Source organism: Carcharhinus amblyrhynchos, chromosome 4, assembly GCF_965287045.1.
Source record: "Carcharhinus amblyrhynchos chromosome 4, sCarAmb.v2.hapA, whole genome shotgun sequence".
Lineage (NCBI taxonomy): Eukaryota > Metazoa > Chordata > Chondrichthyes > Carcharhiniformes > Carcharhinidae > Carcharhinus > Carcharhinus amblyrhynchos.
Window position 1 is genome coordinate 19,770,070 of NC_137327.1, and position 26,086 is coordinate 19,796,155.

General features: G+C 42.0%; 1 long non-coding RNA gene across 2 annotated transcripts in view; it reads left to right on the forward strand.

The window, feature by feature from the left end:
• Positions 1-24,304, forward strand: part of LOC145342521 (uncharacterized) — a 209,128-nt gene extending 184,824 nt beyond the window's left edge. For both annotated transcript variants that reach the window (XR_013886552.1, XR_013886553.1), the window contains one exon: positions 23,048-24,304. This is a non-coding gene — a long non-coding RNA (uncharacterized LOC145342521). The remainder of the gene's footprint in view (positions 1-23,047) is intronic.
• The last annotated feature ends 1,782 nt before the right edge of the window (positions 24,305-26,086 follow it).

The following is a 26,086-nucleotide window of genomic DNA, read 5'->3' on the forward strand; positions in this document are numbered from 1 at the left end:
GTCATGGCAAATTAATGGAGCAGGATGGGAAAAAAATAAATTTTCACTTGATACACTAATTATTCATCGTGGCTCTCAGGATGGAGGGAGTCCCAATTTTTTGCAGTCTGTAACATCAGTGCACTGTTTTTGCAAATACCATGAGCAGCAATGTGGAGTAGGAGAATTTTCTATTCAGTGTCACAAAATTATAGGCCAGGCCAGGATACTGGAGTTGAGGGGGTTAGCCTATGAGGAGAGATTGAATAGACTGGGTCTATACTCGTTGGAGTTTAGAAGGCTGAGGGGGGATCTTATAGAGACGTATAAGATAATGAAGGGGATAGACAGGGTAGAGGTAGAAAGATGCTTCCCGCTTAGAAAGGATAGCAGAACTAGAGGGCACAGCCTCAAAATAAGAGGGGGGGGGGGGCTGCAGTTTAGCTCGGAGTTGAGGAGGAACTTCTTCACTCAAAGGGTGGTGAGTCTCTGGAATTCTCTGCCCGTTGAAGTGGTGGCGGCTACCTCGCTGAATATATTTAAGTCACAGGTGGACAGGTTTCTTCTGATAGAGAAGGTAATTAAGGGTTATGGGGAGAAAGCAGGAAAGTGGAACTGATCCACTTCAGATCAGCCATGATCTTGTTGAATGGCGGGGCAGGCTTGAAGGGCTAGATGGCCTACTCCTGCTCCTATTTCTTATGTTCGTATGATTCTTCAGATAGAGGGGTTTCCCTTCTCACCACCTAAACAGTCAGCAGGAAACACATCCCATCAATAGTGCCTGCCCCACAGTGATTTCAATTTCCAACTCCACAACAGAAGTTCCGACAAGCATTCATTGGCAGGAGGCGGGACATCTACCCCTCACTCACCTCAGAAAGCTGCTGGCCAGTCTAGTTGGTCTCTGCAGAATCAAAAGCTGTGGTGAACAAGGATGGGACTACAAATATGACAAGCAAAACTGTTAGACGTTAGTGAGGCCACACTTGGAACACTGTGCACAGTTCTGGTCACCTATTAGAAAGGATATTATTAAACTAGAAAGAGTGCAGGAAGGATTTACTAGGATGCTCCCAGGACATAATGGTTTGAGTTATAAAGAGCGGCTGGGTGGACTGGGACTTTTTCCCTGCAGCTTGCAAGACTTAGGGGCGATCTTATAGAGGTCTATAAAGTAATGAGGGGCATAGATCAGCTAGATAGTCAACATCTTTTCCCAAAAGTAGGGGAGTCTAAAATTAGAGGGCATAGGTTTAAGGTGAGGGGGAGAGATACAAAATGATCCAGAGGGGTATTTTTTTCACACAGGGGGTGGTGTGTGTCTAGAACAAGCTACCAGAAGCAGTAGTAGAGTCAGGTACAATTTTGTCTTTTAGAAAGCATTTAGACAGTTACTTGGGCAAGATGGGTTCAGAGGGATAAGACCCAATGCGGGCAATTTGGGACAAGCTTAGTGATAAAAACTGGCTGGCACGGACAAGTTGGGCTGAAGTGCCTGTTTTTATGTTGTAAACCTCTATGCCCAAGGCTAGTCCTTAAAAGTTAAGTTCTGGAGTCAAAGAAGCAATAAGTTTGAGACTCAGGTTGGGGAACAAAGAACAAAGAACAAAATCAGCCCGGGAAACAGGCCCTTCAGCCCAATGAGCCCGTGCCGCCATCTCAACACCACCAGTTCACCTCTCTACCCATGACCCCTGTCTAATGTTTTATGGCCATCCAGATTGACGTAGGGGAGACCTGGGAAATAGAGGGGGGTAGTGTATGACAATGGAGAACTGGGGTGTTGGTGGAGAGCCAGTGGAGGGGTAGGGAGGGAGGGTGGTATGGAGATTCTGCCATCACCAGATGACGGAACAGGGGAGGGGGATGAATTTAAAAGCAAGCTGCTGATGGAGATGGCTCTCCCCACTCCCATCCATGGTCCTTACCCAAATACTTTCTCTCTCCTCAGCCCATAGAAATCCTCCTGCCAGCCTGAAAATTGAGGCTGGCAGGAAATGGCCCCTAAATGGCAAATAATTGGCCACTTAAGGACCCCATTTGTGGTTATAGTGGGTGGCCCATCTGAGGCCTTGCCCATACCAGCATAAAATTGCAGACAGGTGGGGGCAGGCGGATTGGGTAGGAATTCCATCCAAGGAATTTTACACTCGCCGAATCCCCTCCTCCCCCCACTGACAGCGGAGCATAAAATTCTGCTCATAGTTTCAAAGCATTGATGGAACGTAACTGAAGATGCCAGAATGAAATACCTATTTTGTTATACAGGACATTAGGCCAGGAATGGTTAATGTAATGAGTTGAATGTAGCAAACAGTGGTTTATTGAAATTCAAATGAACAAAAAAAAGCAATCAACCAGGGACCAGATGCAATTAATGTGTAATTAATAAATACGAGAACAATGGAAGAAAGTAGCGATCGGCTACTTTTTGTTATTGCTTTAAAAACTTGATGAATAATGCATGAGTTCCTCATTAATTGTAAAATAATTGAAAACTGAACAGGATTTCTAATTACTTATGACACGACAACTTGCTGGGTAATCTTGAGTCTTCGACATTTGGTTTGTTTGAGTCCAAGAATTCACCCATTCTATTGACAATGTGCTTTATTCCGTAAGGTGGGGACTTGTCTTAACAGTAAACACTGGCATGGTAGCACAGTGGTAAGCACTGCTACTTCACAGTGTCTTGGACCCAGGTTCAATTCCGGCCTCAGTGACTGCCTGAGTGGCGTTTGCACATTCTCTCTGTGCCTGCAGGGGTTTCCTCCGGGTGCTCCGGTTTCCTCCCACAGTCCAAAGATGTGTGGTTTAGGTTGATTGGCCATGATAAATTGCCTGAGTGTCAGGGGGATTAGGACAGTGAATATTTGGGATTATGGGACCTGGGTGGGATTGTTGTCAGTGTAGGCTCGATGGGCCAAATGGCCTCCTTTTGCACTGCAGATTCTGTAAACTAATAAATGGGAGGGAAAGTAATCTGCATGTACCTGGACTTAAAATCCAAAAATGTTTATTTTTTTGTCCAAATGGAAACAGATTTGAAAGCACAGAATTTTTTTGATACTGTAGTTTGAATAATAACTTTCAAAGTTCCCTGATGCAGGGGTAATTTGAAAGATAAAGCAGCCGGGAAGAGCAGGTGTGTAAAAATCAGACTAACGACTTGTTCACATCTAAAGAGTCCTTGTTATGGACACAACCCAGAGCACAATATGCAGGTTGTAAACATTGGGAGAAATGGATTGTCAATATGCTGCCAGGTATGAAAGAGAAAGGAGAATAAAGAAATCAGTTGTTTTATCTCATTACTATATTCTGGTTATCACAAAATGGTGTATCTTTTCTGATTGATGTTTTGTTGCCTAATTTTCACAAAGAATATTTATTCCGTTTGTATTATTTTTGAGAAATTGTTTATTGAAAGATACACTTCATTTCTAACATGCTGAATAAATTGGAACTGCTATTGATTTTTCAGATGTAATAAGACATTGAGGTCCATGTGATTTAGGATCTTACGTTCGTGCAGGAGAAAGGGTAGAGAGAGCACCAATTAATCTTAACCTAGGACATTGTTTTTGGTCAGTAGCAATATAAATACGTCTGAAGATAAAATGTTTAAACTCGTTCATTCTGTGCAAAGTGGCTAAACTTGTTATGCAGACAGCGATTCTTAAAAATAATCCTTCATGATCTTGAGGAAGTCAAGAAATACATTCAGAACATATTTGAAATAAGGAATTATATGTTGTTGAGGTGGGAAATATGAAGCTTCAACCTGACAATATATTCATGTGGTAGCATTGCTAATTACTTAACATTGCTTGTGTAGTTAGTATGTTATATATTATTATCTTATATATTATTACCTTATATATTATTATAATATGTTATTATGTTATATATTATTCTGCATTGTTTAACATTCACTCTCCAAATAAATGATTTAAACACATTATTCTGGGGTATTTAACTTTTCAATACTTCTATTGTACAGTGAGGTATTGAAATTCAATGATTATGTTGATTGCAGATTAGGTTGCGTTCAATGGAAATATGCTATAACTGAATTTACTATGAAATATTTAACTGTGTTTAAGAAGACATTAACACTCATGTTTACAAAAGTTCTGATTTGAAAACAGAATTGCTTCCTCCATTTAAAACATGCAGAATACAAAGCAGATCCTTCTTTAGAGAATACAGCCATAACTATTACATAAAAGACAATTTAAATTTTGAAAATTGTTTAGGCAGAGAACACTCCTGTAATTTCCCATGTTCTCCACCTCCCCCCCCCTCCATTTTCTATAGCTGTTCCATCCAATAAGAGGGACCAGTTTTACAAAGCAAAATGTCGTTTGGAACACACCATTTCATTTCTCTTTTTGCTTCAATTAATGCAAGTGTTTTTAATTGTTCGAGGACACTTGCTTCAAACATGTGTTTATACAGGATAAGGTTTTGAGTACAGACTTATGGGGTGAACTGTGCCAGCCATTAGTACATATCTTAAAGCCATGAGTGCATTGTAATCAGTTTTCCAGTATGCGTTGGCAGCATGTCCTCACAGCATTGCCCCCATATCTGCCACCTTAGTATCGCTGAGAAACCTCTTTTGCTTCACAGCAATGCAAAAATTACTGTATAGTTCCAGAGACAGCCCCAGAGTACAGCAGCATGACAGCTCTTAGGAAATTGTTCCACACAATTTGGGTTTGACACCACACAGTTGACAATTACCTGTCAAACCTATTTTTTTTAAAGTGTTTACAAACTTGCATAAAGTTGGTTCAAATGTTCTGAGGGTGCAGGAACTTCTGGCTGCTCACTTAGTCAATTTAATATTCACCATCTGGGAGCCATCTCCTAAGTACAGAGAATTCAACTTCGATGTAAAAGCAAGGTAGGGCTGGGAAGGAATTGATTCTGTGGCTACCAGGCTCAGAATGGTAGTACAGTGCAAAAACACAGCCTGTAGCTGTCTGTCTCAGAATGGCAGTACAGTATCAATACAGCCTGTAGCTACAAGTCTCAGAATAGTAGTACAGTATAAACACAGAGTGTAGCTACCAGTCTCAGAATGGCAGTACAGTATCTATACAGCATCTAGCTGCCTGTCCCAGATGGGTAATTAAAGTTTAAACCCAGTTCATAGCTACCAGTCTTAGATTGGTAAATGTGACCTGTCGTTACCGGCCTTAAAATGACAGGACACTGTAAACGTTGCCTGTAGCTGACAGTCTGAGCATAACAGTTGCTGTGTAGATAGAGCTTGACAGTAAGCAAGTGAACTGTGAATATTGGGCATGTCCGACAAAGTAGACCAAGGGAAAGTATTCAGATAAATTGATTCTTTTTTCAAACTTACCTTGTTGTTAAGATTGATCTGCCTCAGGGCAGACCAATCTTGTATTAAGCCAACTTATTTGCATATGACTATGTTTTGGGTGTGAACATTGCACACCTTCTAGTCTTTACCGTTGCTATTCATAATAACAGCAATTCCTGCCTGCATTGACAAACACCCATAATCCTACATTCTTTGGAAGCCTGCCAAGTTTATGCCCTGTATTGCCATGACATCTAGGAGAGAGGTCACCCAGTCAGTTTTGACACAGTGGTCAATAATTATTGTTCCCTTCATTGATACAGTTGTGCAGTCAGGAGGTGTGTTGGACCCTCATTTTCATTCCATTACAGTCCTTGACATTGTCCGTCTCACAAAGACCAATCATATCTCTGAGCCCAAAGTTTCACAGTGATGCCATGAATTGTGTATTAATTTGCATTCTGTGACTTCACTGAGGGATTCTGTGAAGCATTGCATGGTGACCATTCCGAAACAAATCATAATCCTCGCAGGTAAATGGATGGGTTTATCAGGATGAGCATATATTCATTACTGTCACCAAGTGGAACCAATTTCCATCACTGAGTCAGGTGGAGAACGGAGTCTAATAATGGACTAATATTCATCCTTAAACATGGAGAATTACAGTGCTGGGCAGCATGAAAGTGAGATGATGAATACTATTTCAACCAAGATTTCATTGTCACAAAATAAAGTGTAGTTAGGCAAAAAGACTCCAAAGTGGTTTGCGACAACTACTTATAACATCCACAAACTGCAGACTTTAGCATCAGCATAATCACTGACCTTGATGAACAATTCTCATAAGCTCACATAATGTTTGCCTAAGATGCAAGGGTTACATGTGTCTTACCCAGCCATCATTGTCAGCTAGGAAGTAGCTTTGTTCATGTTGTTGATGTAGAACTATAGATGTTTCATTGTGATGAGATTGAGTGAAACTAAATGAAACAGGGTTTTGTTTGCTGTGGACCCGTATCCGTGAGGTGATCACCAGGCTGTGATCCCAAGCCTTCCCTGGAACTAGGATCCACTGAGGTGCGTGTACCTGTGCTGGCAGATGGTGCAGGTGAGCAAAACGATGGGTCTTCTTCTGATGCTTCCTCAACATTCTTGTCTGAGATGCTCTGGGGACTGGGACTGAGGTGCCTGCTTAGAGTCTTCCTTTGCCTTGCTAGTGGCTGGAGTAGAGAGAAGAGAGAATTAGTGATTGACTAGGGAGGCTACTACATTATAGTTCACTCAAATCTGTCCCACCGCCCAGCAGGAATCATGTCAACTCTCTTGCCTGCCACTCTCTTGGCCTCCAGAATGGCAGTTTGTGTCCAACCTTTCCTGTTTCTTGAGGGGCCATAAGAAATTCATGGGTTTCCTCTGGGTGCTCCGATTTCCTCCCAAAGTCCAAAGATGTGCTGGTTAGGTTGATTGGCCATGCTAAATTGACCTTAGTGTCAGGGGATTAGCAGATTAACATGTGGGGTTACGGGAATGGAGCCTGGATGGCATTGTGGTCGGTGCACACTCAATGGGCCGAATGGCTTCCTTCTGCACCTTGGAGATTCTATGCTTGTATGACAAAAATACAATGCGAGAGACAAAAGTGAACAGTCCCAACTGTCAAGAGGATACAAAGTTTCAGCTCAGGTATTAGTGTGAGTGAAAACTGAGCTTGGCAAAAGTGAAAAACGATCATGGAAATCATGGTTGGATCCAGTCATAGAATATTTGATATTTTGCAACCCTGTGTTAGACACCTAAATCAACCAGTGAAAAACATTGATAATTCCTTACCTGTTGTAGCTGGCAGAATATTTGAAAGCTTTACAAGCTATCTTAATGAGACAAATGAACTTGTTTCATTTTCAGAAATAAGCTTCGGCAAAGTTTTTGTAATGGACAGTGGAGTCTGTCGCAGGTGGATGCTTTTGGAAACTGCTTCCAGAGGTGATGCTTGCAACCTTTAACTCCCATTAAACCACATGGTTTAAACAGAAGAATTTACTGTCAGTTTTACATTTGCACTAGTGACAGATCTAATCTGTAAATGTAAGAAAGATATATTTTCTTGATTGATATGACTCAGCACAAAGAAAGTTTATTGTGGCTCTTATAAATTCTGCCAACCTGTCCGGCGATGGAGAAAGAAAGTTCTATTTCAGATCATGAATCAGATTTAAAGCAAAAACTGCTTAAATGACAAAAAAAGGCACACTATAAATACTAATTGGAAAACAGTCTGTTTTGACGACCCAATTGCAATCATTAAATTAATAGACCAATTTTGTAGCACTGTTAATGAATAAAGGGTTAAGTGCAGGCCCTTATGTAATGCCTTAATTACCATTAAATTATCTTATCACCACAGGTATGCAGGTTGCCTGCTGCAGTAGCACCCTGTACTTAACCTTTTGTTTGCTAAGTGTGTCACAAATTAATTCATTCACGCAAAAGAAAATCTACACTTGACCTCAACTAGTTGCCATCCTCCAATTGTTCACTGCTTTTTCAAATAGTATTAGCGATTATATGAACACTGGTGAATAAAACTCTATTGGAAATGACTGTAACCCTTGGGGATCACACTTACACCAAATATATCATTGCCCATTGAAAGTGTACAGCGGAAAGTGACTAAGATGTCTTCGGGCATCCAAATGACGGGGAATGTTAAGGAAGTTAACATTCCTCTTAACTAAAGTGGAGACTTTGAAGTGGCCTCACTGGTAATTTTTCAAAGACTACGAAGGTTGATTTGGGCAACCTTTTCCAGATGGACAAAGGGTTCAAATACCAGGGGACACAAGTTTAAGATGTGTAAGTTAAGAGTAAGAAAGTAATAGACTTGATATGAATGAAGACCATTGAAGCAAGTAACACAAATGGGTTCAAGATGTAACTGCATATTTTGGTGGAGAAGAGATTGAGAAATATGATGATAAGGCTGGGAACTGAAGTTGAGATTAATAAAAAAGGAATAGCTCTTACAGGGTATTTTGCTGTTCCTAACATTTTAGGTTGTAAAATATTGCCAGACTGTTGACAAGTGATCTGAATTCTTAATGAAAATAAGACCAGCTACTTGTTGCCTGACACCACCATCTTCCTATTCTAAGGAATTCCAGAATTCTGCCAATTCAATTATTTATTGCAGATGAAAAACTGTAATTTACATTAACATACAATTTTATATTTAAGTACAAAAAGAATAAGCAGGGTTGCACTACTCTGGTAGAAAGAACAGATGTGCAAATTGGTAAAAAATGTAGAAAGGGCCTTGGGTGTCTTGCCCAGACATCACTGAAGGCCAACATACAGGTGCAACAAACTATTAGGAAGGCTATTAGAATGTTAGCCTTTATTGCAAGAATGTGAGAGTACATGAGGAGGGAAGTTTTGCTTCAATTGTATAAAAGCTTGGTTAGTCCACACCTAAAGTACTGTGCACAGTTTTAGTCCCTTTACCTCAGAAAGGATATCATTGCCATCCCATATTTGATTTGATTCATTATTGTCACATGTATTAGTATATAGTGAGAAGTATTGTTTCTTGCATGCTATGCAGACAAAGCATGCCACTCATAAAGAAGAAAGGAGAGAGTGCAGAATATATAGCGTTACAGTCATAGTGAGGGGATAGAGAAAGATCAATTTAGTGTGAGGTAGGTCCATTCGGAAGTCTGATGATAAGAAGTCTCACAACACTGGGTTAAAGTCCAACAGGTTTATTTGGTAGCAAAAGCCACTAGCTTTTGAAGTGCTGCTGCTTCATCAGGTGAGTGGGATTTCAGTTAACAAACAGGGCATATAAAGGCACAAACTCAATTCACAAAATAATGTAAATTGTGATGTAAATAATGTAAATTTTGTGTTGTGGGACTTCTTACTGTGTTTTCCCCAGTCCAATGCCGGCATCTCCACATCAAGTCTGATGATAGCAGGGAAGAAACTGTTCTTGAGTCAGTTGATACATGATCTCAGACTTTTGTATCTTTTCCCCAACGGAAGATGGTGGAAGAGAACATGTCCGGGGTGCGTCGAGTCCTTAATTATGCTGGCTGTTTTTCTAAGGCAGCGGGAAGTGTAGGCAGAGTCAATGTCAACAAAACAAAGGAGATAGTCATCGACTTCAGGAGACCTAATGAAGAACATGCCCCTGTCTACATAAAGAGGGTTCACTAGACTTGCTCTGGGGATGACGGAACTGTCTTAAGACAGATTGGGCAAACTGAGCCTGTATCCTTCAGATTTTTGAAGAAGATCAGGTGATCTCATTGAAACTGACAAAATACTTAAATGAATACACAGAGTAGATTCAGGTAAGCTGCATCTCTTGGTTGGGGAATCTAGAACCAGGGAACACAATTTCAAAATAAGGGGGAAGCCACTTGATGAGGAAAAATTTCTTTCCACAGAGACTTGTGAACCTTTGGAATTCTCTACCCCAAAGGGCTGTGAGGCTTAGTCACTCAATCATGTTTAAGATAGAGAGTGATAGATTTCTGATTAATAATAATGTAAAGGATTATGGAGATAATGTGGATAAAAGGCATGGAAGTGTCCAATCAGCCATGATCATACTGAATGGTGGATCAGGCTTGATGGGCTGAATGGCCTACTCCTGTCCCTATGCTCCAATTTGGAAAAACCAAAGACAGAGAAAGCGTTGTAGTCTTTGGTGCACTGATGTGCAATGTAGTAGGATAGTTTATACCTATGCTGAACATGGCTGCCTCACAGTTTTCAGTGGTGGGAAATTAAAATCTTAAATTTTAAAAAAGATCAATATGCAATAAAAAATATATATATCTTTGCGTGTGAAAACCTAGCCTAAATGGAAAAATTAAGACCAGGTTCTATGAGGAGGAATTGAAGAAGTTTTACAATTGTACAACAATCATTTCTCCAGAGCAGATAATCACAATCGTCCAGGTAAAAGGGGATCCAGGTCCAATTCCCGGCTGGGGTCATTGTCTGTGCAGAGTCTGCACATTCTCCCCATGTCTATGAGGGTTTCCTCCAGGTGCTCCGGTTTCCTTCCACAGTCTGAAAGACGTGCTGCTGAGGCACATTGACCATGCTAAATTGCCCCTAAATGTCAGGAGGACGAGCTCAGATAAATGCATGGAGTTATGGGAATAGAGATTGTGGCCGCTGCAGATTCGATGGGCCAAATGGCCTCCATCTGCACTGTAGGATTCTGTGATTCTATGTGCATTGCTGAAAGAGTTGAGACTTCAATCTCCAAGACGATTGATACTTTGACCGGTTCCCTTGACAAATAAGAAACAAAATCAAGGAAGCAAAATGTTGTTCTCTAAAAGTTATATTATGTTCTCCCAAAGAAGTGGGACTTGATATATTGTCACATATCATTCATTGAAAAAACATGGAGCTGTTTATGTAACTGCTTTTAAATTGAATAGACTCTCCTCTTTTTGTCTATTCCCATTGGTTCTTGATGATTGAAAAGTTATCAGAAACAAGGCAGACTTTCAATATTTCATGGCAAGGTCACTTCTAAAGAAAGGAATGTCCCTGTAATAGCACCCTGCTCCACTTACCAAACTCCACAATCAGAACTTCCTCCCTCCCGCACTGTGGGTGTATCTACACCACATGGACTGCAGTTGTTCAAGTAGGGAGCTCCGTACCAGAATCTTGAGGGCAATGGGCAATAAATGTTGGCCAGGGAGCAATGTGCGCAGCCCATGAGTGAAGTATAAAAGATGCCCACCCACTCCTAAACCTGCTGAATTCCAGAGCTCTTCCATGAGGTCTTTGATCTTTCTTCCCATGCCAACCATTCTGATCTCCCTCTATCCCAGCCCCTGATGTGGCTCAAATCTCCTCTGACTTTCCCCTGTATTGCCTATACCTAGCTCATTTCCTGTGGGTCCCCCCATCTTCCTCTTCCCCAGCTCTGGACCCTGATCCTCCTAGCTTACCTACCTGTACCTTACCTCCCAAATCTTCCCTGGCTCTTCTCCTCCCTGGCAGTGGCTGAAAGTCCACAGACGACCTGTGCGACAGCCTCTTAATCTGGCTGACCGCAGCCAAGAGAGAGGAAAAATTATAATCAGACCCGGTTAAATTTGACAGGACTTGTAGAAAACCTGTTAGCCCAAGCTCCTCAAAATCAAACCAATCCTTCATCCCCTCCCCATCCCTTTCCCATCACTGATCCTCTCTACCCCCTCCTCCAGTCTGCCTCCCCCATCACTGCTTCTCCCTATCCCTCCCTCCCCACTTTCTTCCCCATTGCTGATCCACCATACCCCCACCTCTCTCCCTTCCCCATCACTGCTTCTCCCTTCCCTCCTCTCCCCACTCCCTTCCCCCATCACTGACCTTCTCGAATCCCCTTTCCACTCTACCTTCCCCATACTGCTTCTCCCAACTCTGCTCTCCCCACTCTCTTCCCTATTGCTGATCCTCCCTTATCTCACTTTCCCTTCTCCATTGCTGCTCCTCCCTATTCCCCCTTTCATTATCCCTTCCCCATCAATCCTCCTCCCCAACCCCCCGATACTTTTTCCTCTGCTGATTCTCCCTACCCCCTCACCACTCTCCCTTCCCCATCACTGCTTCTCCCTACCCCTTTCCCCACTCTCTTCTCCATCGCTGATACTCTCTACCTCCCTCCACTTTGTCTTCCCGATCACTGTTTCTCCCTACCATCCTCTCTCCACTCTCTTCCCTATCACCATTATCCCTTCCTCCCCACTATCCCTTCCTCCATTGCTACTTCTCTCTATCCCCCCCCTCCACTAACCCTTCTCCATTGCTGTTCCTTCCTACCCACCCTCCAATATCCCTTCTGCCATCATCTCCCCACCTCCCCTTCCACTCCATTCCCCATTGCTGATCCTTCCTACCACCCACTCCACTAGCTTTCCCCCATTGCATCTAATCACCATCTCCCCCTTCATCATCCCTTACCCTTTACTGTTCATTTTCCCTTCCACTATCCCTTCCCCATTGCTGCTCCTCCCCACTTTCCCCTCCACTATCCCTTCCCCTTTCAATGTTTCTTCCTTTCTCTGAGTTGCAGCCAGCCCTCTACCTCATTCTTCAATCATAACCAACAATACTTCCTCACTCAAAATATTGTGAATCTTGGGGATTATTTTGTATTCATTTACAGGATGTGGGAGTTGTTGGCTAAGTCAATAGTTATTCCCCATACCTACTTATCCTTGAGAAGGTGGTGGTGAGTTGCCATCTTAAATCTCTGCAGTCAGGAGGTGTAGGTACATCCACATTGTTAGGATGGGAGTTCCAGGATTTTGACCCAGTGACAGTGAAGGAATGGTGATATATTTTCAAGTCAAGATGGTGAATGACTTGGACATGAACTCCAGGTGTTGGTGTTCCCAGATATCTGCTGGCCCTGTACTTCTAAATGGTAGTGATCATGGGTTTGGAAGGTGCTGCCTAAGGAACCTTGGTGAGTTCCTCCAGTGCATTAGGTAGATGGTACACACTGCTGCTACTGTGTGTTGGTATTGGACGGAGTGAATGTTTATGGATGAGGTACCAATCAAGCAGGCTGCTTTACCCTGGATGGTGTCAAGCTTCTGGAGTGTTGTTGGAGCTGCACCCATCCAGGCTAGTGGAGACTTCCATTATACCCCTGACTTGTGCCTTGTAGATAGGGGACAGACTTTGGGGAGTCAGGAAATTAGTTACTCACTGCAGGGTTCCCAACCTTATACTTGTTCTCTTGGCCACAGTATTTATGTGGCTAGTCCAGATCAGTTTCTGGTCAATCGAACCCCTAAGATGTTACTCCAGAGAACCATGGATGTTCAGACAATGAGTATATTGACAGAGGCCAATAGATTTTTGATATGAAGAGAATTAAGGAACATGGGGATAATGTGGGAAGAGAGAGTTAAGGTAGAAAACATGATCACGTTGAAGGGTAGAGCAAGTTGCAAGTGCAAATGGCCTATGAATGCTCATTGCTTTTATGCTATTTTGTATTTTCTGTGTTTGTATTAATTCATCAGCAGTGTCCATAGCTTCTTAATCAGTGATGAGATAGAAGGACAATAATATTTACCATTCAAAGGTTGAGGACTAAATTAAATATTCATGAAAATGCATGGAATTTGCAATATGTGAACAGGCCATTGTTAGTGTTTACTCTCCAAGCAGGGAATTAGAACTAACCACATTTACCCACTTGTGCCCATATCCACTCAATCCCTTTTCCTTCATCCTCTTATTTTATATGACCTAATCTTGAAAATGTCATAGTTCCTGCTTCAACCATTAACTTTGGAAGTCAGTTCCAAAACCTCACAGTGTTGCATGTAAAAACAATCTTTCCTGCCCTCCGTTCTAACGCCCTAACAATTAACTTTGTACCTCGCATTCTAGACCATCTCCATTACTGAAAAGTGCCTTTTTTAACCCATTCATGTGACATAGGTGTCACTAGCTGGCCAACATTTATTGCCCATCCCTAGTTGCCAGAGGGCAGTTGAGAATCAACCACATTGCTGTTGATCTGGAGTCACATGTAGGCCAGGCCAGGTAGGGACGGCAGATTTCCTTTCCTGAAGAACATTAATGAACTAGATGGGTTTTTCCGACAATTGACAATAGCTTCAAGGTCATCAGTAGATTCTTAATTCCAGACACTTTTTATTGAATTCAAATTCCACCATCTGCTGCGACAGGATTTGAACCTGGGGGACCCCAAATCTGAGTTTCTAGATTAATAATCTAGTGGTAAAAAGGAGATAGTCTACTTTTATATATCCGGTCCCATCCTTTCATATTACATTTTATTGTATCATCCCACAATCTGCATTATTTTAATAAGAAAAGGTCTGAAGTTTCAGCCCCTTTCGTTATTTGCATTTCCTCATACAGACATATCGGAGTGAAGTTATGCTGTATACTTTCTCAAACCTCAATGTCATTCCTACAATGTGAAGCCCAAAACTGTATTCTATCTGAGGTTTTATTAAGCTTTTATATCGGTTCATTTTTGCCTCTTGGCTCCAGTCCTCTTGAGATAAAGCCTAAATTTTTACGAGCTTTATTTCACAGCCTAACCAACCTGAGTAGCTCCCTGAAATACTTGGCAAACCTGCATCCCTAGGTTGAACTGCTCTTCCATTTCTATTCAGAGTACAAGCATTGCTGTTTCTCTTAAACAAAGTACAAAGCAATACATTTAGTGTCAGGAGTGGGAGGGCAAGTCCCAGAGGAGAGGGGTATGCCTGAGTGAGAGAGGGGGATAAAAGAGGGAGTGTGTGTGTGAGAGACAGTGGAGAGTATGTGTGTGAGAGAGTGGAGAGTATGTGAGTGTGTGTAAGAGAGTGGAGAGTGTGTGTGTGAGAGAGGGGAGTGTGTGTGTGAGAGAGTGGAGAGTGTGTGAGTGTGTGTAAGAGAGTGGAGAGTGTGTGTGTGAGAGAGGGGAGTGTGTGTGAGAGAGTGGAGAGTGTGTGTGTGAGAGAGGGGAGTGTGTGTGAGAGAGTGGAGAGTGTGTGAGTGTGTGTGTGAGAGAATGGAGAGTGTGAGGGTGTGTGTGTGTGAGAGAATGGAGGGTGTGTGTGTGTGAGAGAATGGAGAGTGTGAGGGTGTGTGTGAGAGAGAGTGGAGAGTGTGTGAGTGTGTGTGTGAGAGAATGGAGAGTGTGAGGGTGTGTGTAAGAGAGTGGAGAGTGTGTGTGCGAGAGAGGGAAGTGTGTGTGTGAGAGAGTGGAGAGTGTGTGAGTGTGTGTGTGAGAGAATGGAAGGAGTGGAGAGTGTGAAGGTGTGTGAGAGAATGGAGAGTGTGAGGGTGTGTGTGTGAGAGAATGGAGAGTGTGAGGGTGTGTGTGTGAGAGAGGGGAGAGTGTATGAGTGTGTGATGGGTGAGTCTGTGAGCATGTGTATGAGAGAGGGTGGAGTGTGTGTGTATGCGTGTGTGTGAGAGAGAGAGAGAGGGGAATGTGTGTGTGTGTGTGTGTGTGTGTGTGTGTGTGTGTGTGTGTGTGTGTGTGTGTGTGTGTGTGTGTGTGTGTGTGTGTGTGTGTGTGTGTGTGTGTGTACGCGTGTGCGCATGTGGCTTAATTCCAGTCTCAGGGTTCTCATTCACCCTCACCACTGGGGACTGTGCCTGGGTAAGTTGTTCTGTCAGAGAGTTCGTGCACACTTGATGGGCTGAATGGCCTCCTTCGGCACTGTAGGGATTCTATGATAAAGAGGCCTAGGGTCAGATCTCCACCCCTCGGTGGACAGGATGTCTCACCCTTTGAAGATGTGCGACATCTCCAGGACTCACACCAGCACCAGAACTCAATGGTGGGTACTGCTGAGACTGCAAGGAAGCTCACGAAGAAGGGTAATGTAACCAGAAACGACTAAGTGTTGGGCTTTTGGAAAAGGGGGCTGCTGGAGAGCCTTTGGGAGGGGCTGTGGGACAGGATTTTATGGGCAGACAGTGATGAGTGTGTGGAGGGGTTGGCACCTTGCAACATGTTGCCCTGATGTGCACAGAATGTCCACCAATTGATGGTGCCCAGCTTATGGCAGTGGAGGCAGATTGATACCCTTAATTATCAATTAATTTGGCAGTTACGAGCCTCAATAGGCCTAAGTATGTGCGGTCGAGTGGGCAATTTACCTGGATTATGTGGAACAAGTCAGAAAGTATTTTACGTGACGCTTCTGAAAGCGTGCCGGGTGAGATAGGGTGGCATAAAATCCAGACCATAATCTTTGAATCTCCGAACTTTCACTCGCAAAGAAAGGTCAAAAGAAAACCTTAATTTTTCAAACCTCTTGGCATCCCTCTTTAGTTCAAAATATAGAGAATCATACATTTCTTGCAATTGGTTCATCAACCTCTTTGGAATGTATTTCCCCAGATAAGAATCCTCATGTGCCAAGCTAGATTGTGGTGATAAGAACATAAGAACATAAGAAATAGGAGCAGGAGTAGGCCATCCAGCCCTTCGAGCCTGCCCCGCCATTCAATAAGATCATGGCTGATCTGTCGCTGCTCAGTTCCACTTTCCTGCCCTCTCCCCATAACCCTTAATCCCCTCTCCTATCAAAAACCCATCAACCCGCGTCTTAAAAATATTTAGCAAGGCAGCCTCCACCACTTCAACGGGCAGAGAATTCCAGAGATTCACCACCCTTTGAGTGAAGAAGTTCCTCCTCAACTCCGTTCTAAACCGCCCCCCTTTTATCTTGAGGCTGTGCCCCCTAGTCCTATTGTCTTTTTTGAGCGGGAAGAGTCTTTCCATCTCTATCCTATCCATCCCATTCATCATCTTATGGCTTAGGCCAGCCACTATTACTTATTGATGAAATCCATGATTTTCGATGTGTACGTTGGCTGCTCCCATTTGGTAGATCAGAAAGAAATTTTTCACCTGCAATATTTTCCTGGATTGATATGGGGATGTGGGATTCCATGCAGTCACGACATTGTTTAGGCTCTGGAAAGTTCGACAAGTTCTAGAGCACCTTCAGTTATTATAATCCATTGGCAATCCAATAAATTATTTTTTTCTTTATTCATTCATGGGACAAGGGCGTTGCTGGCCGGCCAGCATTTACCACCACCCCCAGTTGCCCGAGAGCAGTTGAGAATCAACCACATTGCTGTGGCTCTGGAGCCACATGTAGGTCAGACCAGGTAAGAAAGGCAGATTTCCTTCCCTAAAGGACGTTAGCGAACCAGATGGGTTTCCCGACAATCGACAATGATTTCATGGTCATCAGTAGATTCTGAATTCCAGATTTTTTTTTATTGAGTTCGAATTCCACCAATAGCCATGGCAAGATTTAAACCCAGATCGCCAACATTAGCTGAGTTTCTGGATTAATTAGGATGAAACATTAAGGAGATTAGACTGTACTTTAAATATTTTTGGCATTACAGTTGATGTGGAAATCTAATTTACCGTGATTTTATGAATGGTTGAATCATTGATCATATGAAGCAAATCTTAGTTTCCTGTTCTACCCCCCCCTTCCTTTTTTCTTATTTCATCCTGTTGTGACACAGCCTTCTGACTTCCTCCTCCTCCTTTTCTTTCTTCCAGGATTAACTTCTCTGATTCCAGAAATTTTCTGATTTCTGATCTGGAGTCTACAAACAAGACTGAGTAGACTGCAGTGCTGGCTTTTCTGTTCTCTTCCCTCTGACACTATCACTGTGTGACAGAGATGGCCCTCACCACGGATGGTTTACACTCTTGATTTACATTCTTTTGCCAATCTTGTTTTGCACCTATGAGTAAATCTGTGTTAAATTGGGATATTATTCCCTCATGTTTTGATTTATATTTGCTTCATATCGATGGGTTTTACTGGTCGGAATTCATATGTAACTGTGCACGATACTTTTGGGACCACTTTGTAACTCTTTTTAAGTCCTATGTCACCCCAAGCTCTAAAACTCCATTTCAAATACTGTTGCATCTAATCTAAAGCAGTCTACCAGTTAATACATTCATGATAAGCCATATTATTGCACTTGTATAAAAACAAATGAAAGCTAAACTCATCTCTCGTGTAATTTAGTCACATGAGCCCGATGATCTATGTTAGCCATTCGCTTTTTATTGTTACACTTAAATATTAACCTGCTGTTTAAGAAACATATTATATTGCCACAATGCATCATCTGAATAGATTTCTTTTAAGTTACAATAATATGTGTATATAGCGTAATTGCAATCACTGTCTAATCTTTAATTTTTGTCATAAATCTGTGACTGGCAATTACTGTTTGGAAATGCTAATTCCTATTTAATTAAACAAATGCCTCTCTGGGTGGCCCAGTAGATCAATGCGTCAGTGTGGTGCTCCAAGTACTGGGAGATCTGGGTGTGAGTCCCAGTTTTGGCTAATGTTTCCACTTGGGTTCTCTCCAGATGGCAAGGTGACAATTTATTAAGATTGAATGAAAAGAAGTTGAGATCCCACCTCACTACCACTGATAGCTGACCACACAGTGGCATAGGTGGGATTTATGCAGATGACCACAAGGGTCTTTGAAAAAAAATAAATATACTCGTAGATATTTTAAAATAAATATTCAGGTCCATCACAGGCGGACTTTTGACTAAACTTAAGAAGGAAGCTTTATTTAAGTGTATAAACAAAAATGTCGTCATATAGGGAGATCAAATTCTTTGCAGTCCAGCAGAGCCAACATTCTATCTTTCAGTATGCAAAATCTAATTGCATATTTTTGTGCAATTTATCAGAAAAGCATATTTAGTGACTTGTATAAACTATATTAGATTGGGGAGACACTTTTGACAGATTTGTAGACTTGTACGTGATTAATAGCAAACCAACAGGACTGGTACAGGGAACGATAGCCAATATTTCAGTACCTAGTTTTCTTCAGCCATTATATCAGTTCTACTGTCAAAATGCCAGAGGAGGCGCAGAATGTAGTTTTCTTTTCAAATTATCAGCAATTTTCTTGCAATAAATGTCTGCAGGATTACGGGACATATTAGGTTAATTTAATTTTCTTTTATTTACATCGTGAGCGTGGTTTTGAACCTTATTTGTAAATATCCTCCTTAAGATGAAGGGTTAAAGTTCCTTCTGCCAACAAAACTGATCAAAACTGAAGCAGGCTGATGTGATAAAGACTGAATGCACAAGACAACAGAACAGGAACCTTGTTGGCATAATGAAGACAAAAGACTGAATTTTGATAAAATCCACTTAATTTTTGACCAATTCAGCAATCATTTGATGTAAACTTGGTGAAAAGTACTACTCGTTTTAAATTCAAATCTTAACAGCCTGATTATGCAGCTTCCCTTTGAACAGTTCCATTTAAAAACACTAATATTAGTAACTTACTGTGTAAGTGTATTAGTTGTGAAAACTTTAAACTTTATTAGATTGAGAATTTTTTTGCTATAATATTTTTTAAGTTTAATTATTAATGTCACAAGTAAGCTTACATTAACACTGCAAGGAAGTTACTGTGAAAATCCTCTAGTCACCACACTCCAGCCCCTGTTCGGGTACACAGAAGGTGAATTTAGCATGACCAATGCACCTAACCAGCATGTCTTTCAGACTGTGGGAGGAAACCGGAGGAAACCCACGCAGACACGGGGAGAAGATGTAGACTCCACACAGACAGTGACCCAAGCCAGGAATCAAACCCAGGTCACTGGTGCTGTGAGGCAGCAGTACTAACCACTGTGCCACCATGTCAGTGCAATAAAGTTTTTTTAAAAAATCCAAGACAGCTGGCAGTAGCTTCAATACTACCAAATTACGTATTTTAGAATGTGTGCTTAGGTATATCCTCACAATTGATAGATGACTACTGGGCTTTATAAGATTTCTTCAACTTGTAGAAAAATCATTAGTTAAAAATGCCTTTCATAGCTATTTCCCACCCATGAGCAAAGTAATCCTGGTCTGATAAATATATTTGTGTTTGTAATCAATCATTGCATAACTATATGACCATATGATTCATGCTAATAAAATGAAAATGTGATAAATGTGTGCATTAGCAAATATTGAATACTTGAGTAACACCTACATGCATCGCCCTCAGTTGCTTATACAAACAAAAGTATTTTGATTGCCAGCTTAGTGCATTTACTTAGTCTCGATCTGGAGGTTCAGAGAATGAATGCCATGTGATGCATCGCAAACAACACGTTTTTCAATTGTACAAAAACAAACAATTTTGCACTGTTTTATAACTATTGAAGATCTTTGTGGAACTACCGGGACTGGGAAACTTACAAGTGCACCTCAATCATCCATAGCAAAAGATTGCACTGTGACCAGGAAACTTTGATGCAAACTTTCTCAGAACCTTCTAAGTGTCAAGCATGAATTAGAAACCTAGTGACGGGAATTCTCTTATTCTTCACTCCACTGTGTTGTTGATAGGGACCTATTGCTAACTGGGGAATTCCTTTTTTCTTAACATATCACTGGCTGGTTACGTGTGTCTACTAGGAATTACACTGATTAACAAAGAGAATGCATGAATGCAAAAGCAGAATGCTGGAAATCTGAAATAAAAACAGAAAATGGTGAAAATGCTCAGCCGGTTAAGCAACATCTTGGGAGAGAGAAACAAAGGCCCAGATTTTCACCAGGAAGGGTTGCCTCTCCATTGTAGCAAATATCCCAGAAATGGGCAAAATTTCCGGCTAGCCCCCTGAGCGACGCATTTCCCCACTTTGCATGGGCAGGGCTGGAGTCAGGCTGGAGTTTGCACATGTGCCATTTAAATCACCAGCTGGGATTTTGGAAGAAAAGGAGTGTGAAACCCAGAGTGTGCAGAATAGAACAGATAAGAGGAGGTCTGAACTTGGTGGATGGGTTTGGATAGACGGGAAGAGATAAGGTACCATTATCGTATCGTTACCACTAACATACCTGCCTCCACCACCTCTCCATTCCAGGTCCTCATCACCCTCTGTGCAAAAAAACTTTCCCCACGCATCTCCACTGAACCTTTCCCCCCTTATCTTGAACTTGTGCCTCCTTGTAATCGTCATTTCTGCCCTGAGAGAAGCTTCCAACTGTTAGCCCAATCTATATCCCTCATAATTTTATAAACTTCTAATGGGTCATTCTGCAGCCTTTGTCTTTCCAGGGAGAACAGTCCCAATTTATTCAATCTCTTCTCTTTACTAATATCATCCATACCAGGCAACATCTTGGTAAACCTTTTTTGTACTCTTTCCATCATTTTGAGAGGTAGGATGCCCTGTGGGAGAAGCAGTGCACCTTTGGGAGAGATCAGGCACCCTTTGGAATTGTTGAAAGTGAACAGGGTTATACACAAACCCATTGGAATTGTCAAGCTGTCAAAGAGCTGTCTGGCAATCAAGGAAATGTTAAAGAGCTATTCATCTGGCAAGGATCTGTCCAGATGTCAGACCTGTCAAAGCTATCCAGGAAATATAAAAACTGTCAAAGTTGTCAGAGCCCTTCAGAAAGTGTCAAAACTATCAAAGCTTTCCAGGAAATGTCAAATATGTCAAAGAATGTGTCAAAGCTGTCAAGAAACTGTCCAAGGATACTAGGTGAGTTGGTATGGAGAGAATAAGGGCATGGATTGGCATAAGTTGGCACTATGTTGGCATTGTAAGTATAATGAGGGTTAGGTAGAGTGGCACTAAGTTGGTGTAGCCCTATGGAAGCAAATGCATAGAGAGGCACTAATTTGGCATATGTTGACATGGATGAGGTATAAGGAGTATGTGTTGGATTTGGTGATGGTGGGAGGGATTTTTTATTAATGCCTTGCACCCAGCCCACCTCTGCTCCTGACAGCCTGTGCTTTCATTCCGGGGTTGCCTGCCCTGTCTCTTGTTTCAGTTCACCCACCCAACTGAAAGTCCAACTTGTAGATGGGCATTTTTAAAAGTCAGGCTCATTGAGCTGGGAAATCCACTGACCTGCAAACTCAACCCAGGGATGAAAATTTGGGTCAGAGCTAATGTTTTAGGTCGGTGACCGAAGGTGGGTTCTGACAAAAAGACATCAACACGAAGTGCCAACTGTTTTCTTTCTCCACAGATGCTAGCTGACCTGCCAGAGTATTTCCATCAATTTCTGAGTAATGAATGGTTTGGTTCAAATCAGTGAATCCCCTTCTGAAGAACAATTACTGAAGAAGGTACCCAACAAATTTGATGTCCCCCAATAAGCATGGCAAAGGGTTGCTTACTTTGTGTCCAATTCGGTTAAACTCAGTGACCCAGGCTAGGTCTTTATTCTGTAATTCTATCATGACTTGATGTTGGTTGATCCAAGATCTATCTCATTTCCAAAACTAAGTAACTAATTATGCACACAGTTTGCAGTCCAAACTTTTATTAGACCGGAGAAATGGCTGCCGTTTGTCCTAACTGTTACTGACCATTCAAGGCATTTTAATTTTTTGTTTGTTCATCCAAAGACATGGGCACCACTGGCTTGCCAGCATTTATTGCCCATCCTTAGTTGCCCTTGGACGGCAGCTGAGAGTCAACCACATTGCTGTGGTTCTGGAGTCACATGTAGGCCAGACCAGGTAAGGATGACAGATTTCCTTCCCTAAAGGACATTGGTGAACCAGGTGGATTTTTCCCACAATCGACAATGATTTCAAGGTCATCAGTAAATTCTTAATTCTGGACATTTTTATTGAATTCAAATTCCACCATCTGCACCTTGGGATTTGAACCTGGGTCCCCAGATCCGAGTTTCAAGGTTAATAATCTAGTGATTAAAAAGGTGATAGTCTGCTTTTATATATCCAATAATTGACAATGGTTTCATGGTCATCAGTCAATTCATAATTCCAAATATCTTTTGTTGAATTCAAATCTCACCACCTGACATGATGGGATTTGAACACAAATCCCCAGAACATCAGTTGAGTTTCTGGATTAATAATCTGGTGATGATACTGCAAGGCCTCCCCTACCTTAATTACTTAGGCAATGTTTGAAAAAAAAGGTAACAGAAATATATGATACTAATTAACTTGTTTTCCCTCTAAGTTCCCCTGGTTTCAAGCAGCCCGTTGACTAAATTGTCCCATCTTGGAAACTGAGAAGAACACAAATATGGATATGAATGTTGCTGCCTCCAGAATTTGCTTGTATACTGAATGAGATATGAGATGGCAAAGTTCTCGACTTCATGCAAATCTCCTGTGTTTTTCTAACTGCAGATTTTAGAAGGAAACAAGCAGAAGCATTGCAATGAAGATAAGAGGGGCTGGAACGGCCAATGTCAGCATGGGAGTGATGATTAGCTAAGCAAAGCTGTCAAGCCCATTGGAACCGTATTCCACTGAAACACCCAGAATTCACAAATTGTCAATTTCTGACACACTTCAGCTCTATTTGCCTTGGAAATACTGACTCGGATCTTTCATTTGTAATTATAAATGTGCGCCATACTGAAATTATTTTCAAAGCAATTTAAGTGCACAAATGGAAGGGGGTAAAATTTAGACTTGAGTTTGAATAGTTAATGGAAAGTCCATTAATTCTGACACTTGAACTGTGTCATAATTAAAGGGTTGAATCGCAAGTTTTTTTTAAAATTCATTCGTGGGACGTGACTGTCACTGGCTGGGCCAGCATTTATTGCCCCATCCCTAATTGCCCTTGTTGAAAGGGCAGTCGACTCGTTTTGTTGTGGCTCTGGGGTTGCATGTAGGCCAGACCAGGCAAGGATGGCAGATTTTCCCTCCCTAAAGGGGACATTGGTGAACCAGATGCGTTTTTCTGACAACCAGCAATGGTTTCATGGTCATCAGTAGATTCTTAATTCCAGATGTTTTTCATTGAATTCAAATTCCACCACCTGCTGTGGCGGGATTCAGACCTGGATTTCTCAGAACATTAGCAGAGTTTCTGGATTAACAGTCTAGCGATAATACCACCAGGACGTTGGGTAGCTTCATTGTTTCATGATACTTTGCTACTCTCCGACATTCTAACCTGTAATTCAAGTTTTCACTGCATCAAGTGATCCCTACTTCAGCTGTGAAGTCCCAAGTTGCAAGAGTGTTTCCATTATGATTTTGAGCAAACTGACTCCGTAGTTCTATCTGCACTTTAGCTACACAAATTGTCGTGCGGATGCACTGTTAGAGACATCTAGTGGTAATGGCCATGTCAGCAGCTTTTGGCTATTTTAATTTCCTTTGCCCCTCTCATTCCTCAATTCCAGTTAAACTTAATTGCTTAAGCATTTGAACAGAATTGTACCAGCTATAACAGGAAAGCAATAATTAGGTGAGAAGAGAGTGAAAAGTTTAATCTTGTTCCTCCGTTTAAACTCTAATTAAAGATGCCTGATTGAACAGTGAAAACATTCTGCAACGGGTACATCATTTTGTTAATAACATAATAGGCTCCAAACGTAACACAGTGTTGAATATGTTAAAGAGAATACATGTTACAGAAAATTCCTCTCCTCGTCTTAAGAACATAAGAACATAAGAAATAGGAGCAGGAGTAGGCCATCCAGCCCTTCGAGCCTGCCCCGCCATTCAATAAGATCATGGCTGATCTGTTGTGGCTCAGTTCCACTTTCTCCCCATAACCCTTAATCCCCTCTCTTATCAAGAACCCATCAACCCACTTCTTAAAAATATTTAGCGAGGCAGCCTCCACCACTTCAACGGGCAGAGAATTCCAGAGATTCACCACCCTTTGAGTGAAGAAGTTCCTCCTCAACTCCGTTCTAAACCGCCTCCCCTTTATCTTGAGGCTGTGCCCCCTAGTCCTACTGTCTTTTTTGAGCGGGAAGAGTCTCTCCACCTCTATCCTATCCATCCCATTCATCATCTTATACGTCTCAATGAGATCTCCCCTCATTCTTCTAAACTCTAACGAGTACAAGCCTAGTTTATTCAGCCTCTCCTCATAGCTCAATCCCCTCAACTCCGGTATCAGCCTAGTAAACCTCCTCTGCACTCCCTCCAGGGCCAAAATATCCTTGCACAGGTGCGGCGCCCAAAACTGCACACAGTACTCCAGCTGCGGCCTCACCAATGCCCTATACAGCTGCAGCAAGACCTCCCTACTTTTATATTCAATCCCCCTCGCTATGAAGGCCAGCATCCCATTCGCCTTCCTGACCACCTGCTGCACCTGCAAGCTGGGTTTTTGCGACTCATGCACAAGGACCCCGAGGTCCCTCTGCACCGTCGCCTGCTGCAGTTTTTCGCCACGTAAGTAATAGTCCTTCCTACCATTCTTCCTACCAAAGTGGACCACCTCACACTTGCCAACATTAAATTCCATTTGCCATTTCCTGGCCCATTCGCCCAGCCTGATTACCTACTGAATCAAGGCAGTGATTTCCTTTTGAACTCTTGGTAGGGCACAAAGGCCAGAATGGGAACTGGACCCTGTTCCAGATGCTGGCAACCCAGCCAGTTGAGCTAAACAGCCCCGAGAATATTCTTGTGAAACATGTTTACACTCCAGATGCTTTTTACCCAAACCAAATATCAGTTCACTTGCACTTTAAGATGGGGAACCTGTTGATTTTAGTCCATTTAAATTAGAATTTGGAATATGTGTTGCTATAATTTTCCATAACCCTGAAAAAAGAAACAAATGCCCCAAAACCTCATGTGTAGTTATCTCAGTTGCAGTGATAAAGCTAGCTCTGCCGATGTTCTGACCAGAGTACATGGAATTGGTAGGCATACAATTAATCTGCAGAATGCTATAGGTGGTATCCCTTAGTTTACTTGCAGAGCCCATTTGTCCTTTGCATCATAACAGAGTGGCTTCTCAGCGCCTCTCCCACTAACAATGGCATCACTGGTTAGATACATTGACCATCTTAAATTCTCCCTCATTGTACCTGAACAGGCGCTGGAGTGTGGTGACTAGGGGATTTTCACAGTAACTTCATTGCAGTGTTAATATAAGCCTGCTTGTGACACTAATAAATATACTAAATAAATATACTAATAAATATACTTAGAACCTAAATGTCTATGAGTTGTCAAACAAAACAGCCAATCCAGGAAACAATATTGTTTTAAAATAGACATCCTTGAGGTATAATGCCTGCTTAACAGGTTTGGTCACCATATTGTTCAAGCCAAAATGTGCTCTCAAGAGGATGATATACCTCTCATATTTCTTGATGTATGGGCTGTCACTGATACATCAAGTCCCGATCTACAGCAAAGTACAAGAACTCTCACTGTAAGCAGTCCCTGCCTTGGCCATCTTTT